This window comes from Myotis yumanensis, unplaced genomic scaffold (assembly GCF_028538775.1).
Source record: "Myotis yumanensis isolate MYYU_CA2020_CCGP unplaced genomic scaffold, mMyoYum1.0.hap1 SCAF_3, whole genome shotgun sequence".
Classification (NCBI taxonomy): Eukaryota; Metazoa; Chordata; class Mammalia; order Chiroptera; family Vespertilionidae; genus Myotis; species Myotis yumanensis.
The window spans coordinates 94,770,945-94,779,387 of record NW_027223754.1 but is presented as its reverse complement, the minus strand read 5'-3'; the positions used below and the strand labels follow the sequence as shown (position 1 = coordinate 94,779,387).

At 41.5% G+C, this 8,443-nt stretch overlaps 1 pseudogene; it reads right to left on the bottom strand.

Annotated features, from left to right (window-relative positions):
* Positions 1-3,885: 3,885 nt before the first annotated feature.
* Positions 3,886-8,443, bottom strand: part of LOC139006256 (polypyrimidine tract-binding protein 1-like) — a 29,208-nt pseudogene continuing 24,650 nt past the window's right edge.

Genomic DNA, 8,443 nt, shown 5'->3' with positions numbered 1-8,443 from the left:
TGGGATTCAGCAGTTGCTCCATATGCCTAGTCACAAGGAACATATTTCCCTCTGGGGACTGTTTCTTTTCTGACAGTCTATCTATCACTTGCATATCCCTTTATTCCTCTACATGTGTGTTCCCAAAAGGACCACTTGCTTCATCATCACATTGAGATGTTGGTGTTGAAAAGTACAAAAAGACAGCTGTGAAAACCACACAGGAGCAGAAGAACAGGACATTGTAAAATGTCTCACTTCCCCCCTCCTGACTCCCTTCTGAGTCATTAGAAGTCCATGGGCTCTTGCATCCTCTGATAATTCTCAGCAATGTGTTTCTGTCTGATAAAGAGCTGAGGGTTCTGTTCAGTGAAATATGCTCACCTTGAAATGACTCAGAGAGAGTCATAGAGTGCTTACCCACTACTGGAGAAACACGTCTGAGTCATGAAGGTCATTTCAGTTGAGAGCTGTTGTAACACTTAAATACTTGTGCCAAGGATAGTCGCTGTAATTCTTTGCAAAACTCTGTACCTCAAGGATTATTAAGTTTTGATGGTCACATTTGCAGTTTGAAAGTTCTAGCCTAGAGCAAAGAGGCTGATTCAATAAGCTAAATATTACAGTACATAAGAGAAGGGTAAATGAGATCAACATGTTTCAGTAAACGGTTCCCCATCTTATGGAGATAACACAGCTTTTCTATTTTCATCTTATCTCTAACTAGCTGTGTGACCTTTGGAAAGTTGTTTAGCCTCTGTGAGTCAGTTTTCTCATGTTAAAAGAGGGAATTTATTAAGGTGCTTTAGGTAGTTCAGAATTGCTGGGAGGGCTAGGAAAACAGAATTGAGGCTAAGCTTTCACAAACAATAATTAATACCATGCTATGAAAGAGACCTTATTAGGAGCCCCCTGCTGCTCCTCGATCTGCCTGCAAGAACCCAACTTAAGTGCAATGCTATACATTGCAGGAATTTGATCATTCTACAACCCTTCTTACTATTCCCCAAACTGGACCCTTCTGCTGTCACCCATACCAACAATACAAATGTCCTGACAAGCCTTCACTCTCATATCACTTACTTCCAAATTGAAATCTCATGCAGCTGCATTTGATTGGTGGGTTTGACTGAGGTCTCCTGTGTGCAACGTAGTTGGAAGGGAGGCTGGAGTGGCCAGTTTCCTTGAATTATCATGCCATTAGAAGGCAGAGTTGATAAAACGGAAAATTATAAAAATGGAAAGAGGGTTTTCATAACATGTTGTGTGGTTGCAAATGATAGATGTCAATCACCTGTCTTGTAAAATATGTAAATATGAGAGGAGGTGACATTGCAAAGCATCCTCCACAGTACCTGGCAAATGAAGCACATATGTCAATATTTTCTTTCATTCCATTTCTTATGAGAATGTTTTAAATCCCACTGTACAGAGGTTCAAGAGCTTTGTCAAGGATTGTTCCAGTGTGTTGTGACTAACAGTGTGCTAGTAACTCTGAATCTTTGCCTTAAAGTGGGATCAAAAGAACAGTCTGAGTCTCTCTAAGCTCTTTTGTGATACTTATTTTTGCTAAGGAGCTCATTAGCACAAATATCAGAATTCACAGGATTGCGGCTGTATTCTTTTTCCTGTCCATAGGAAGGTGATCTACTCTGAATAAATAAGGGAAAGGAGGTTCTCTGCCCCCTGACTCTCAAAGCATCTGGGAATGAATCCCGGGCCAGACCTAGAACAGTCAAGGACAACAGGGTCCCACAAGCCTCCACAACCTTCTGATTCCTGCTTGCCCCAGTGTTAACCCTTGTGAAGAGCATACCAGCTCCTTTTCATTCTTAGCTGTGTCTCACAGAATTGTCCTTTGTTTTCATATAGAGTCACTTTGCAAGCACATAGGAAATGGGCATGGAGTAGGGAGGTAAGAGAAAGGAATATGTCCCCTTTTTCCTTTGCGGGCAGATCCTAGGAGAGCCACTAGACAGACCTGCTGATATTAGGATGGAGTTCTGGAGGCTAGGAATTGGTCAGATAGGATGTTTGCCGAGAGTCAACACAGATAAGTCAACTCTGTGACTGAGTCAAGACCAGAGCATAAGACAACACCTAGATGGTTGAGGGCTAAATTGACACAAGAAGGAGTAGAATATAGTGAGAAATGGTGGGAGAGGTGAGAGACTCTGGGAAAAGTGCTCAAACAGCAACTATGAAGGTCAAAATATGTTTTTTTAAATCTTTAATTTATTTATTGGTTAAGGTATTACAAATGTGTCCTCATCCCCCCATTAACTCCCAACGTCCCCCCCCCCCCCCCGCCCGACTCATGCTCTCATCTCCTGTTGTCTGTGTCCATTGGTTTGGCTTATATGTATGCATACAAGTTCTTTGGTTGATCTCTCCCCCTTACCCCCACCTTCCCCTACTTTCCCTCTGGGGATTGACAGTCTGATCGCTGCTTCTCTGTCTCTGGATCTGTCCCTGTTCATCAGTCTATGTTATTCTCTATATTCCACAAATGAGTGAGATCATGTGTTTTATGTGCTACCTAGATGGAAAGTGCATTTTACAGAACTAGAAATCTTCCATTTGTATAGTGGTCTGAGTTCATGAAATAATTTCACATATCTTATCCCATGTGATCTTAATACACCCAAAGTTGAGCAAGGTAGCTAGCTAGCTTGTAGTATCCCAATTTTACAGATGTCAAAAGGATGGTGAGGAGCAGTTAAGTGACTTTGACCAAGGAAGGCAACACAGCTACATTGGAGTCAAACCAGATGCAGTTTTCTTATGTAGAACCCAGAGCTGTGCCTGGCATAGTCTACAAAACATTTTCATAAAGATTGCAGACAAATGAGATTCAGGAGTTTTACTCATTTGACCTTATATGGCCTTGCATGATGTTTTAAATTTGATCTATTTGATCTTATAGATATTTTGTTTAGGGCTCTCATTGAAAACTCCAGAGTCATGCAACTTATGATTAAATAAGTGAGATTTGAGATGTTTGTTTCAGACTTTTCAATATTGCCTTTTCCACATCCCATCCTCACCTATGAGAGTTGGTGCTTGTTAATTATGAAGAAGACTGATTTCTTTGAATATTCAGAAGTGTTTTCATCCTTGATGACTCAGCTGATGACAAGTCTTAATAGAAAGATCTTGCACCTTTCATTGACTGAAAGTGACACACAAATTGAGGAAATTGGGTGGAGAGGTCTGAGGTGGTCCTGGTCTTTGAGGTCTAGAGCTACTTCGTTATAGTAACTGGGTCAACTTTCCACGCCTCACACAAGTTTGGATAATGTCAGCCTCTGAAAAGGCACTGCATTTGCCAGATTTTTTATGTCAAAAAGCTTCCAATCGAGTTGCACACGTAATCCTTGGAGCTGTTCATAGTTACTATTTGTATTCAGAGTCCAGGAGAAAAGTAAAAGGTGGACTTAATCATTTAGAGGTTTTAGCTACTTTCATTTTTTTTAGGATATTTGCCTCAATTTTAGTACTTGTCATGCCTTCTTTTTTGGCTTGTTATGAGTAAAACAAAAAAAAAGGTATGTTATCAGGGAGAACATTTTGGAAAGTATAAAACACTGAACAAATTATTGTGATTGTTTTTTAATTAAAGAAACTCAACTATAATTTTAAGCAGTGAAAAAAAGTATCAGTTATACATAGTAGATTCTGTCTCTCTTACTACAACTTTAAGGAGCTGATATTGTCATGTGTACAGGATCCACTGAATGTTGTTACAGATTGTCAACCTATTGGCAAAATAAGCATGAACTCAAAAGATGCTTTGAAAGAAGCAAACTAATTATAGTGGTTCCATAAAATATAAAACATTGATTTTTCCCTCTGAACTTCCTTAACTACAATTTGCTATATCATTGAACTTGAACTAAAGACTGCTTAAGATTTTACACACTTCCAGTTGCTTAGCATTTCTTCCACTTTGAGGTGTTGCGAGTATGAGAAGAGTTTCAGAAACTCAGAGATGATGTTTAAAGGCGTCCCCCAGCCATAATTCGCATGCATGTTCAAAACTGCATTCTTCTCCATGAATGCTCCTTGAATGCCACCTTCTTCAGCTGCTCTCTGCATCCAACAAACAATACAGTGTCCTCATGTCAGCTGCCTCCTGCTTTCAGTTAGTGCATGCTCTTCAGAGCATTAACTGCTATTCTTTTGGCATTAGCTACCAATCCTCACATAATATGAGAAATATTACATATTATAAACAATGTGGTCAATCTAGCTCAAAATTAATTCGTACTCAAAGTGTTAATCACATTCCTCCCCAAATCTGTTTTGTTTCAATGCCTTAACTGTAATTTTTGAACTATAACCCATGGGTTCATGTAAGTAAATTGTTTAACAGGAGTGGTGAGCATCAGAATTCTCTGGAAAATTCCGCACCCCCCCACCCCAAAATGCATCTGCTAGAACTCCACCACAAACTGACACTCAGGATATACAGGGTAAGTCTGAGCATGTGTATTTTGGGGTATCTCCTCTTGGTACCCTACCATAAAACTTTATTAAGTAACACTCCTAAACTTTCCACATTTATTTATAAGCTGAATATACAACAAGTACAACTCATGGGATGCCATCAATATATGCCTTTTTTTCTTAACCTACTTTTTCAAACTTATCCCTTTAAAGTTTCTTCAATGGGGATAACTTTCCTCTGCTCCAATGAGAGTTTTGGAAATTACTTTAAATTACAAACACAACCTCAATTTATAATTACAGTAAATATCCAACTGCACATAGTAACCAAAGCTCTAACTAAACATAACTTCGAGTTATATATCTCCCTCCCCCAGTTTGGACCTTCTGTATATCTATAACCTTGCAGGTAGGGAAGATGGACTTTCCCTCCTGTTCTCTCCTCTTTCCTGTTTACCTCCATCCCATGCACTTTTTTGAAGGACTTTTCCAAGGTGTAAACTCCTAAACTTGGTCAGAGAGTAGAGGTGAAAGGATGAAGAAATTCCTACCTGGCTGGGTAGTTTTCTGCTTACTTAGACCTGGGAGGACCTGACTGATAACTAAATCTTTATTTATGTGATGCCTTCATGGGCTCTTTAGAGATTCCTTACTGGGACCCTTCCTGCTATAGTCTCATGATCTGAGAGGATGTTTCTCTACTTTCGTCAGTCACTAATGTTACACCCTCAGCCCCGAGTGTTCAGTGTAAACTTACAGTTTCTTTTTGCTGAGAATTACCCTTCTTTTTAAGTGATTATTTTGAGCAGGACTCAAAACATCCTCTCATGGGTCTCTCTCCAGCAAGACCCACTTCTGGTTCAGGAAAACACCCATATATTACTTGCTTTCATAATCAGTAAGGTGCAGGCGTATGCCAACACTGCAGCATCTTCTGGTTCTGCCCACAAGGCTTCTCCTGCCCCTAGATTTCCCAGGATGGAGCCATGTCGAAGATCTCTGAGAGTTCCCATTGAAGCCCCCGTCACTAGCTTATCTTTAGAAGAAAGTGCCACCCTGCAAAAGGGGTAGCAGTGACTCACAGCTTGACAATAGCTATCTTCAAACAAATCTTTTAGCAAATTGGCTGTCCATCCTTTCTGAAGCCTTTTTTAATTCCTGGTCAGGCAGAGGAACCAGGAGTTGTTGAGAAGATTCTTGGGGACATTTCTTCAGTTAATCTCCACATGTACATTCAGTTTAGTATCCTGATATCTGTCAAATTTACATCCCAGTGGAAATTGATGCATCAGAGTCCCATTTAACCGTTCTGTTACATATATGCATCATGAATTGTAAGAGTTCACACACCATAAAACCACTGAGCATGGGATATTAAAGAAGGATCAACCTGCCCCCTTCATGGAGGAAGGGGAGTGGCAAGAACCCAACACAATAAGTTGGTTTCATTTTTCTATGATTATAAATTTTCTCAATAATTCAAGTCATCATCCTGTGAACAATAATATAAATGGAGCCACTTTAAAATGAAGTTAGAGATGCCATGCCACATGTCTTGTGCATCTATGGACTTTAACATCAGAATACAATTTTTTGGCCAGATATTCAGATTTCTTTGCAATTTGGACTCTGATTTTGCCAATGTGACAAACAGCACTCACTGTATTGTTTGTTTAATAACAAAAATTTTTGCAGGATCTAAGGAAGGTGGGACTTTAACAATATCTTGTTTTTATCAAGCCTTACAGGAACTAGGATGTTTCCCATATCTTGTAACACTACCTTCTGGTACTCATCTGCTAATTTAGCTGATGCTGGATAATCCTGTTGCCCCAACCAATCAGAAAATGTATACTTCCTTTCCAACCAATCCCCTTAAAAGTTCGCTTCTTCAATTTTGTCTTTAAAATTCTGCCCTAACCACCTACCCAGCACTCTGTGGAGCATGCTTTTCATATCTCCCTGGTTTGCAAAACATATATGAATAAAGCTTTTTTGCTTCTCAGAAGGCCCTTCTGGACTTTTTCTTGACAATCCTTTATTCTATGCTGGACTGAGAATTAGTTATGCTTCTTTTCCATTCACTACTTCATTAAAGTACTAGGTTACGTATCTTTTGACCAAGAAAGGAACTCATCTCAAGTACTTGGAAATGCAATGTGCTATTCTCAATTTTGGAAGTCATTGGAGGAAGGCATCCTGAGATCCACAAACATCCTGAAGTTGTACGTCATCTTGCTCAATGGCATCAAGCAGGACAGTGACTTCAGAACATAATGGCCCAATATCAGAGAGTTCTGTGTTAGCCAATCTATATATATAAAACCCTAATATGCAAATAGACCGCATGGCCGAACAACTGAACAACCAGTCACTATGACGTGCGCTGACCACCAGGGGGTACGTGCGAAACATGGTGAGCGTCGGCAGCAGGCAGCAGAGTGCAGAGCATGGCAGCTTTGGCCGCAGCAGGATGGTGGAGCAGGTGAGTGGGGGTGCCAGACCAAGGCAGGGAGCCGGTCACTGTCATCTGGGCTAGCTCTGGTGGTTATAGAAAATTCTTTGATCCCGTGCACTGTGGTCCTGCCAGGCACTCACACCTGCTGCCGACACTGGAGCCACTGATTGCACCCACTGCCAGCTCCTGGCGCCAGTCCCAATTGCTCAGTGCTGTCAGTGGGTGCGAGTGGCCACTGCCATCCCTGATTGCCCCTGAGGGCTTCTCCACCTCCCCTTGCTTCTGAGGGGCTACAGGGTCAGCAGTTGCTCACTCCTGCTGCTGGCACAGGCCCCAATCGCTCCATACCCTCAGCGGGTGTAAGCCAGGACACACTGTCAGCACCTGGGAGTGGTGGCAGCAGGAGCAAGTCTGCCAGCAGACAGGGGGCCATGGTGGGAGGAGCCAGGCAGGGGTGCAGAGGATAGGCTGAGACCTGCCCCTGTTCCCACTGCAGCCTCATGGCTCACAGTTCCTTCCTTTTTTAAAAAAATTTTTTTTTATTGATTAAGTTGTTACATATGTGTTTTTATCTCCCCATTGCCCCCCAACCACCACTCCCCAATTCATGCCCTCACCCCCCTGTTGTCTGTGTCCATTGATTAAGCTCATATGCATGCATACAAGTCCTTTGGTTGATATCTCTCTCTTACCCCCACCCTCCCCTACCTTCCCTCTGAGGTTTGATGGTCTGAAAGATGCTTCTCTGTCTCTGGATCTGTTTTTGTTCATCAGTTCATGTTGTTCATTATTTTCCATAAATGAGTGAGACCCTGTGATATTTATCTTTCTCTGACTGGCTTATTTTGCTTAGCATAATGCTCTCCAGTTCCATTCATGCTGTTTCAAATGGTAAGAATTCCTTCTTTTTAAAAAAATATATTTTATTGATTTTTTTACAGAGAGGACAGGAGAGGGATAGAGAGTTAGAAACATTGATGAGAAACATCTATCAGCCGCCTCCTGCACACCTCCCATTGGGGATGTGCCCACAACCAAGTTACATGCCCTTGACCGGAATCAAACCTGGGACCATTCAGTCCCCAGGCCGACGCTCCATCCACTGATCCAAACAGGCCAGGGCGAATTCCTTCTTTTTTACCACAGCATAGTATTCCATTGTGTAGATGTACCACAGTTTTTTAATCCACTCATCTGCTGATGGGCACTTAAGCAGTTTCCAAATCTTAGCTATTGTAAATTGTGCTGCTATGAACATAGGGGTTCATATATCCTTTCTGATTGGTGTTTCTGGTTTCTTGGGATATATTCCTAGAAGTGGGATCACTGGGTCAAATGGGAGTTCCATTTTTAGTTTTTTGAGGAAACTCCATACTGTTTTCCACAGTGGCTGCACCAGTCTGCATTCCCACCAGCAGTGCACGAGGGTTTCTTTTTCTCCACATCCTCGCCAGCACTTGCCGTTTGTTGATTTGTTGATGATAGCCATTCTGATAGGTGTGAGATGGTATTGCATTGTCGAATAGCTGCAGCAATCCTGAGAAAGAAGAACAAAGT